Source organism: Drosophila montana, unplaced genomic scaffold (assembly GCF_035044405.1).
Source record: "Drosophila montana isolate Dmon_TW-CO22-7 unplaced genomic scaffold, ASM3504440v1 contig_402_1, whole genome shotgun sequence".
NCBI lineage: Eukaryota > Metazoa > Arthropoda > Insecta > Diptera > Drosophilidae > Drosophila > Drosophila montana.
The window spans coordinates 487,359-496,806 of NW_026998739.1; the positions used below are offsets into that span (position 1 = coordinate 487,359).

The 9,448-nt window shown below is 35.2% G+C and overlaps 2 long non-coding RNA genes across 2 annotated transcripts; one reads left to right on the forward strand and one right to left on the reverse strand.

Annotated features, from left to right (window-relative positions):
- The first annotated feature begins 3,179 nt into the window (after positions 1-3,179).
- LOC135439401 (uncharacterized) lies at positions 3,180-4,410 on the forward strand. Its single transcript, XR_010438049.1, has 2 exons — positions 3,180-3,310; positions 4,235-4,410. It is a non-coding gene; the product is annotated as an uncharacterized LOC135439401 (long non-coding RNA).
- Positions 4,411-4,420: 10 nt separating this feature from the next.
- On the reverse strand, positions 4,421-5,875 carry LOC135439402 (uncharacterized). Its single transcript, XR_010438050.1, has 4 exons — positions 5,646-5,875; positions 5,431-5,552; positions 5,226-5,378; positions 4,421-5,134 (listed from the first exon to the last, which is right to left on the reverse strand). It is a non-coding gene; the product is annotated as an uncharacterized LOC135439402 (long non-coding RNA).
- Between the last annotated feature and the right edge of the window lie 3,573 nt (positions 5,876-9,448).

The window sequence follows — 9,448 nt, forward strand, 5'->3', positions numbered from 1 at the left end:
GTATATGCATATAAAATGTATGCATGTGTCTCTACTGCCTGTTCCTGTTATTGTAAGCCATTGATACTTTAATGTATGCACCAGTGGGTGACAGTTTACATTCGCTCTCTGCAGGATTTGTATATGCGAGCGTGCGGGAGCCTTTTATTGGACATGCTGTTGGCTTTGTGATACGCGTGCGAAATAAGCGTATGTCATGCATACACAACAGACCTAGCCATTGTCAAACGCGTGTTTATTCATTTTTTTTTAATTTGTGAATGTGAATATAATATCATTATTAGATGACAATCTTACTTACATATCATACAAAGTTATGTTCTGAGGTTGGTTTGGTAGAATATCTATATTTTTTAGTCGATGTTAATGTTTGTATAATTTCTTTTAATTAAATTAATATTATTTTTACTCCCCAATTAAAAAAAAACAGTGCAAATTTTTTTGTTTTTAATGTTTTTAATCTTATTAATTGTAAATGTTTAATTCGCTCCATTTGTAAAAGTATTAATTTATATACAAATATTTGTATCGACTTAAAAATATAAATTTTCTACCAAACCAACCTCAGTGCAAAACATACATTCATATGTGAACACAAATTTGGGATAGGTGATGGTCAGCGCTAGAAGATTAACAAAATTAATTTCTTGCCAGCAAATGCCAGAACAGTAAATAACAACACATTCAAATATGCCTCATTGAGCCGAAGCTGAGAGTAAATTCTAAATTCTTTCGGCTGTCAGATCGCAATGATACTGAATTCGTTTTCGATCTCAATTTTAAAAACAAAAAAAATAAAATGATTAGCAATATATAAATATACATACCAATTTTTTTTTTTAATATTTGGTTTCACGCACCGTACTCAACTTCTTCCTATGCTTGCCATGGGCTGGGTCTGTCCAAGCCCATAAAAATAAAGCTGGCAAATTAATATATTAGTATTTTAATTTTTATGAATTTGTCCGAATTTGTTTAAAAGTGTCCCATTCTCTTTCAATTTTCTTAAATACAAATTGATTCCTAAACTGTTCAATATCTATAATTTGTAAAGGGGTTAATTGTTGCTATATGTATTGGCAGTAAAGTCTTTTGAAATCGGTTGGGATTTACAAAAGTTTTGTAAAAAATATATCTAGCATACGAAATATTTTTATTGTATAAGGGATTGTTAGAAATGTTGCCAACTTTTTCCTTTTCTTTCTTTAAATCTTCAAATATTTTTCATCATTATTTTTAAACTCGGGCTTGTGTTAACATGGTACGAAATATAAGCTTTGCAAATACCCCTATATTTTGATTGTTATTTGTTATTCAGTTCTGTTCATAAATCGCTCTCAAATCACATGACCATGGCAATTCCTACCTATTGACAATGTAATTAATGAGTACAGGCCAAAGTGTCAGAAACCGATGCCTGAGTAAACAACATGTGGGCTCTATTTGAAAACCCACAGGCTTGTGGACCAATAAATAAACCACGCCCACAACAAGTATAGGGCATATTGTGCATTGCAAGCCAAAAACCATAATACAAAGCAAATATTTATATTTGCCGCTTACGTTGAATGTATTGAAATTCTCATATTGAGTTCAATACAGTACTCGTTTATTTGGCTTGGATCAAATTGAAAATGGTAATGAGCCCGCCAGACATTGGTAGTTGATGCTCATTAGGGTTCAATACATATCGAAATACTATTTCTCTATACAAACATAAGTTATGTACATTTTGGGCATGTTGTGCCCTGACGTTGCTCCCTGACTCATAATTCATGTATGTTTTGAATTTCATACAAAATTCATTACAATTTCATAAAAAATTTATACAATAACATGCGCTGCTAGAAATTTAATATTTTTTCTAATGTAAATTACAAATAACGAATAGTATTTATTAAATACCCACTTTTTCAAAGTCACAAATACATGTAAACATGCAGCCCGTTATTAACGATTCTTATCGATTGTTTGACCCGAGAACTCATCGGTATTTTCATTGTCAGTTCAGGAATTATGCTGATATCCTTTGGTCATCATATCGTCCTCATATTGTCGATTGGGGACATGCGAGAAATGTTCTTCAAATAGCTAAGAATATTATGAGGCCAGGACTTGGTGATTTTTTCAGGAAATGGGCATAAGACACTAAATGGCCAACATATTCGAAACTAAAAGGACGATCTCGATGCTCTTTGGCCAGTTTGTAGCCATTGTCAATACAATTTTGTTGACACAGGACTTGTCAGGATTAAGTCCTGTGGGCTGTATATTCTTAAATGGGAGGATGAGGACTTTCTTCGGTCCAAAGTACATCCCGATAGTTCTTAAAGTTTCAACGTAAGTCCTGAAATTTTCGATTTTCGGACTCAGCCCCTTGTAGAAATTGTGGACCAATTTTTGGTGGAATCCTGGAAATTCTTGAGTGTCAATCGATAGTCCTGGTCCCAACGAGCTCAAAAAGGTATATGCTTCGGATATTCTTAAGAATATGCCCGAGCTATAACCATAAATAGAATGTCCTGTTCAGAAAAATATGCATATCTCGGAAACTAAAAGGTTGATTTCTATGTCTTTTGGTCAGCTCTCCTCATCCTCCAAATTAAAAATTTTCTATAAGAAGGACAAAAGTTTTTCATACCCCCAAGAAAGAAGGACTTTCTTGTACACACAAATAAGCATATAGATCGGTCATATCCCGGCGTATCCTCACAAGTCCTGTGAAAAAACTGTGTTAACTAAGACTACCAACTGAACAAAAGACATCCCAATCGTCCTTGTAGTTTTCAAAATATCAATGATTTTGTCCATGATTCTGCGAAGACCACATAATTTTTTAATGCAGATCGATGCAGTTAGTCTCTATGATTCAAACGCACCATGTCCTTTAAAAATCTGCTAGGATATGGCCGAGTTATGGCTATTTCTTTCCCAAATATACCATTATATCCCAACTTTGACTTTTTTATTTAAATGTGTTTTTATCTTTTCAGATTGAAGGATTCAAGGAATCTATTCGCTTCTAAGACTTCTAAAAATCCAACAAGGATATTCCTTTTGTACAAATCGAGCAAAAAGCAAGGGGTTAACATCAGGACAGGACATCAAAATCGCCTTTATGGTTTCCGAGATATGGATATTGTTATTTTAAAGGACATTAAATTGACCACCTCATGTAGTCCAACATAGAATATGTAATAAAAAGGACGAAAACCCTTCAAGGAGCTGAGGAAAAGAGATTTTTGTCGGTAGAGATAAAAGGCTGTAGATCGGCCGTATCCTTGCTGATCATGATGTCAATTTGCCAACCGTAAGTCCTTATCTTCCTTATTCAGTATATATAATAAAAAGGACGAAAGTCCTTCAGACAGTCTAGATATAAGTTAAATTCTTTCGCAAATTAACAAAGCCATAACTCGGCGTTATCCTTGCGGATCGTGACAAGTCCTGTATCAAACAAATTGTTTACATAAGGACCTCAAACTGTTCAAAGGACATCAAAATCGTCCTTGCCGTTTCCAAAATATGCGTATTTTAGTAAAAAGGACATTTTTTAAGTAGCCATATCTTGGCCAAATCCTTAAGGATATCGGAAGGATATACCTTTTTGAACTCGTGGGGACCAGAACTATCGATTGGCATTCAAGGATTTCAAAGATTCGACAAAAAATTTCACCAAAATTTTTCATAGGGGGTTAGTCGCAAAAGTGCCAAAAATCGAACAATTCGGGTCTAACTTAGCCATTTGAAGGACTATCGGGATGTCCTTTTGACAGTAAATAGTGCCTATCCTCCCATTCAAGAAAATATAACAAAAAGGACGAAAGTCCTTCAAACGGCGAAGTTTTATGGGCAATTTTCGCAAGAGAAAATAGGCCATAACTCTGCTATATCCTTGAGTATCCTTGCGTATCCTATGTCAGAAAAATCGTATTAGCCAAGCTGGCCAAATTTCATAAGGATCGTCATTATAGTTTCGGAGATATTCAAGGATTAGTGTTTATGATCCATTTTCATGCTCTCCGGGACTGAAATTTTATAAGTAAAAATACAAGTCCTGGGATTCTTAGATGACCCCATATTTTAATGATGCAGATCGATGCAGGGGGTCTATACGATCCTAACGCACCATGTCCTTTGAAAATCTGCAAGGACATGCCCGAGTTATAGCCTATTTTCCTGCTTTTGTATAATTATTTATATGTTTATTTTAAATATGCTTTTATCATTTCAGACTGAGAAATTAAGGACTACAGTGAGCTCTAAGGACCTCCACTACTGATAAAGCTATTTTTTCCAGGATCGGACTTCAATTAAGCCAGATATAGCTAATTTAAAATTTAGCATAAAAAACAACAGTTTTGTTATTTTAAACATAAATAAATCAATTATTTAAAATAAAAAACGAAATTCCGGTTTTTTTATTTAAATATTAAAAAATCAACGGTCTTTAGAAACATATTGCATACCCGTGGGGGCGTTTGTTGGCAACCGCTAGCTGCCGAGATTTTTCTTTAAATCTGACAAAATACCAGGCGAACGGAAATGCTCAGAAGGTCGACAAAAAATATTTTTGCATCCGAAAAATGACGTAGTACAAAGGGGCTCCCTCACCGCCGGTCCCAAATTTGCCCTAAATTCCTCTCAAGTACCAGGCGAACATAAATGCCCAGAAGGTCGACGAGGTCGACAGAAATGTAACTCAATTAAAATGAGTGATGTTAAGTACCAGTTTACATAAAATGAGTGCTATTAGGCGGCTGTTAAACAGCAGCTGCAGCTGCAGCTAATGTAAAAGGGCTTCTGAAAGAAAAATCATACATGTTTTTGGACCATTGCAATGCACATTTTGCAGGGATCTGGTCCTTTAGGTTCCCAAGGACTATATCAATGGTATGGTATAACCAAGGATATGGTAGTCAACTAGCAACCATTCAGGGGGCGGGCTGTAGGTGGGGGCGGCTGTAAAAGAAAGCATACATATTTTTGGACCATGTTCCCTGTGCATTTTGCAGAACTCGGTCCTTTAGGCTCGCTAGGACTATATCCTTGGTATGGAATAACAAAGGATATCTAAGTCATCTAGGCACCAAATTTGTTGATTATATGTTATCCATGGGCGTGGCAGATGTGGCTGAAATATACGAAATAAAAATGTATTCATTTAAATTAATTACAATTATGAAAGATATGTGAAAGTCTTCAAAATCGACAAAATGCCAAACATTTTCTTTTTAGAACAGATCCAGATTTAGCCACAACTTAAGAATGAGATTTCCTTAATGTCTATCCAAGGTATGGAATAAGGAATAATATATCGGCGATCTAGGTACCAACGGTACTGAATATTTTGTAGTCCATGCACATGGCAGATTCGCCTAGAAAATAAAAAATTCGTTTTTTTGAACCAAAATATATACGTTATATTACCTCGGAGAGCCCTTAAAATTGACAGAAAATTAAAAATATTTATTTCATTTTGGTAAATGTCTATCCAAGGATATAGAGGCCATCTAGTTACCAACGATACGGATTATTATCTTGTCCATGCGCTGAAAAATACAAAATAAAAAGTGAATTAGTAGGTTGTAAACTTTAAATGGCTTTACATCGGTTTAATTGCGTCCAACTTCTGAAGGATATACCTTTTGATACTCGTTAATAATCGCTCACTTTAACTCTACAAATTTTGATTTTAAGAACCTTTCTGGATTTGGCAACTAGTTTTATGTAAAAACTTTAGAATGCGATTTCATTAAATATTGACATTTGATACTCTCGATTCGTTCAAGTCTAAAAAAGTATAACATTAGCGATACGGACGAAATTTACCCGATAATTTTCACTCACAATATTTTTAACAGCTTTAGACGACTGTTAGCTAATACAAATTGAGCAAGCCATCAACTTGAGTGAGTGCGATGCAGAGATAGGTGATCAAAGGCAGATGTTTACAAGATAAATTCTCCATTGAAACGAAAAGCAGTAAAAAAACATGCATGGGATCGTGATCCAAAGCTAGATAACGCACGAGCAATCACACACGCAAGCATAAGTAGATATCACTCCAGAAAACACACACCCAAACATATGTATGTATGTATGCAGAGATAATAACATGTACACACATATGTATGTGTATATGCCTGCTAGTGTATTATCTTCCTATGCATCGCCCTCTCACAAATTATTTTATTGATTATTTTTATGATAAACTTTGAACGGCTTTATCTTGGTTTATTTAAGACAAATTTTGGAAAAATAGCCCTTTTGGGATTCGTAAAAATATTTTAAATCGATAGAACTGTAAAAACTTGTGATCCATTTTTGTCAAACTTTAGAATACGATTTTTTCAATGTCAATTGATACTCCCCATCCGTACGAGTCCGATAATATACACCTTTACGACATTTGGACGGTATTTGCACAAGAATTTTCACTAATAATATTTCTAAACAGCTTTACTTGAGTGCTGGCGTTCAACTAAACCCAACAATTTTGGGCTCAACCAAAGTACACGAAAAATCAAAGGGGAGCAAAATGAGTAAGCAAGCAATAAATTCGACTGAGCGCAACTCAAAGCTAGATAACGTACAAGTAATCACACATATGAATAAATAAAATACGTGTATATGTATGCGTTGGGCTCTCCCGAACTTTTGTGAGCAGCACCATGAATTGTTCTCATTTCTGTGTGCCATTACTTTAGGCCGCTCGCACAGATTAGTTTCGTGTAGCAATCACACACACGCACAAATAGGTACGTACAAGTACACACACAAGTACAAACATGTACGTCCGCACAACTTACTGTTGGTTGTAAAAAACTACGATGCATGCAAAATATGCGTAGCTGCCACTTTCTATTTTAGTCCAATTTTTAATAGGAACTTTGGAAAGCCACTAACGATCCCAAGATGAGCTCGTGAACAATCAATTCTTGATTGGACCAATGAGCGATAGGCTTCAGCAAAAATGCACAGCATGTAGATAATACAGAACGAACACACATCCAAACAAGTGTATGCAGAGGGAATCGGCAAATGTGCACACACCTGTATATGCATGCTTCTGCATTACCTTTGTACACGAAATTCTGATCTCTAAGCAAGACTTGCTCTCTGTTCTCTTACGTCAAGAAGAGCAAGAAACAGAGCAAGTCTCGCCACCGAAAATTCGTGAGAGGCCCATGCATTGGCAGCATGTAGATAAGACACAAGCGAACACACACCCAAGAAGTGCATGCCGAGAGAATATTGTGTGCTCCTGCATTATCTACATATGCATTGGGCTCACACGAAATTTTGATGCTGTTTATCGCTCTAAGCAAGACCTGCTCTTTTTCTGTGCGCCAATTTTGTTAAACACTGCTAGTTTGATTAAAGTAGTCAATTGAACATTAACAGAAGATTCTGCACGGCCGAAAGTTGTGGATTTGGTTTATACGGAACATAATGCATGACATTCTATTGTTTTATCAAACTTGGTCAAATTAACAAATTGAAATTTTTAAATGCCAATTGACATTCTTTGTCCGTACAGATCCCAAGTATAATAAAATAAGAAAATAGAATGGCTATGAGTTGATGAGATCCGATCTGGCAAGATGTATGTACAAGTTGAAAGCAAAAGCATCGAGTGCCATTTTAGTCAAATTGTAGAATGCGCATGAGAGGAAATTAGTCAAATATGTAGAGATGTATGTATATGTATGTATGTACATATATGCATGCTTGTACATTTTCTACTCACGAGTTTTATTATAAAATGAAATATTAATTATTTTCTTATTAACTTTCAATGGCTCCCTATACTTAAATTAAGTCCGATTCTAGAAATTGATGATTGTTAATGTCTTTAGAACTATTGCCATTTATGTCATAATAGTGTTAATTAAAACTCCCGATCCATTAGAGTCCGACAACATATACCATACGAACGGTGTTTTCCCGAAAAATTTTACTTCTAATAACTTTATACAGCTCTACTCGACTGCTGTCATTTAACTAAATCAGAATTTACTTGCACAAAAGCAAAGTGGATAAAAATCGGCGCACAGAAAATTGAGCAAGCAAACCATAAACTCGACTGAGCGCCCTTCAAAGGTAGATAACGCATAGACAACGACACACAAGCATAAGTAGATATCACTCCAGAGAGTGCACACCCAAACATATGTATGTATGTATGCAGAGATAATCGCCAAATATGTACATATGCATGTGTATATGCCTGGCTTGTGAATTATTTACTTGGGAATTGCGCCCCCACGAACTTTTGCTGCTCTAGAAAAGACTTGCTTTATTTTCTGTGCGCCGATTTTTGTTGTCTTTCTTTAGTTCTGAGTTCGATTGACTCCAGTTGTCAATTGCACAGTATTGCATGCTGAGAATTGTGCTTGTACGAGAATACAATGTATGCTTAATATGCATGCTTACATTTTGTAATTTCAAATGACCATAACACCCGTAAATGATAAACATCATATACACGTCGGGGTCTATATAGGCATACAAATAAAAAATTAGTGAGTTGTAGGCCCCTCTGATTTGTTTCATATTTATTTATATATTATTAAATGTGTTTAAATAAAAAGGTAGTTAAATTCAAACATTGCTTGGCTTTAATTATCAAATTATAAAATTCCCAATTAGCGGCCAGTATGTGTTGACAAATGTGCAGAGTTGCCAAAAGGAACGGAGAGTTACAGCTTTTGTGACCAGGCACCTTCACGCATACACATATATATTTGTACACTTATACATACATACAAGTTAAGTCTATCGAGGATTTGAAACATAAGATTAGATGGGCTATTTTCTTGACCCATGTGCCCACAAAAGAGACTGACAAATGATGGCACGACAAAGCCCAAAAGGACACAATGAAGCTTGAGATATATTGGTCAAAAAAAAGGTATATAAACAAGAGAGTACTCTCATAGACATAAGTGTGAATAAATTGTCTGGAAAAATGAAATATTTTGTTACACAAAATTTAATTTTCGAACGACTTATTCTACAGAGTAATATGTATGATATACTAATACGATTTTGAAAAGATTAGGCTCATAGTGAAAAAAGTTTTGCCTACAAAAACCTAGTTTCGACCGATTGTTCCCATGGCAGCTATATTCAGATATTTGTGCTGCCTGCAACAGAAAGACCGACCTATGCAAAGTTTCAAGACGATAGACCTAAAACTAAGGGAATAGTTCGCATAGAAACAAAATGACGGACGGATAGGCGGACATGGCTATATCAATAAAGAAAATATGCTAATTTTAACTTCTATCTATGACAACAATAATAATACCCTCAATAACGGCTTTTGGGGCCCCTAAAACGTGGCCCGAGCACATCTCTAAATAAGAGGATTTACTATTAAACTTTCAAGTGTCTAGTTTCTCTAGATTCATACAGACAGACTTCGCTACATTAATTTCGC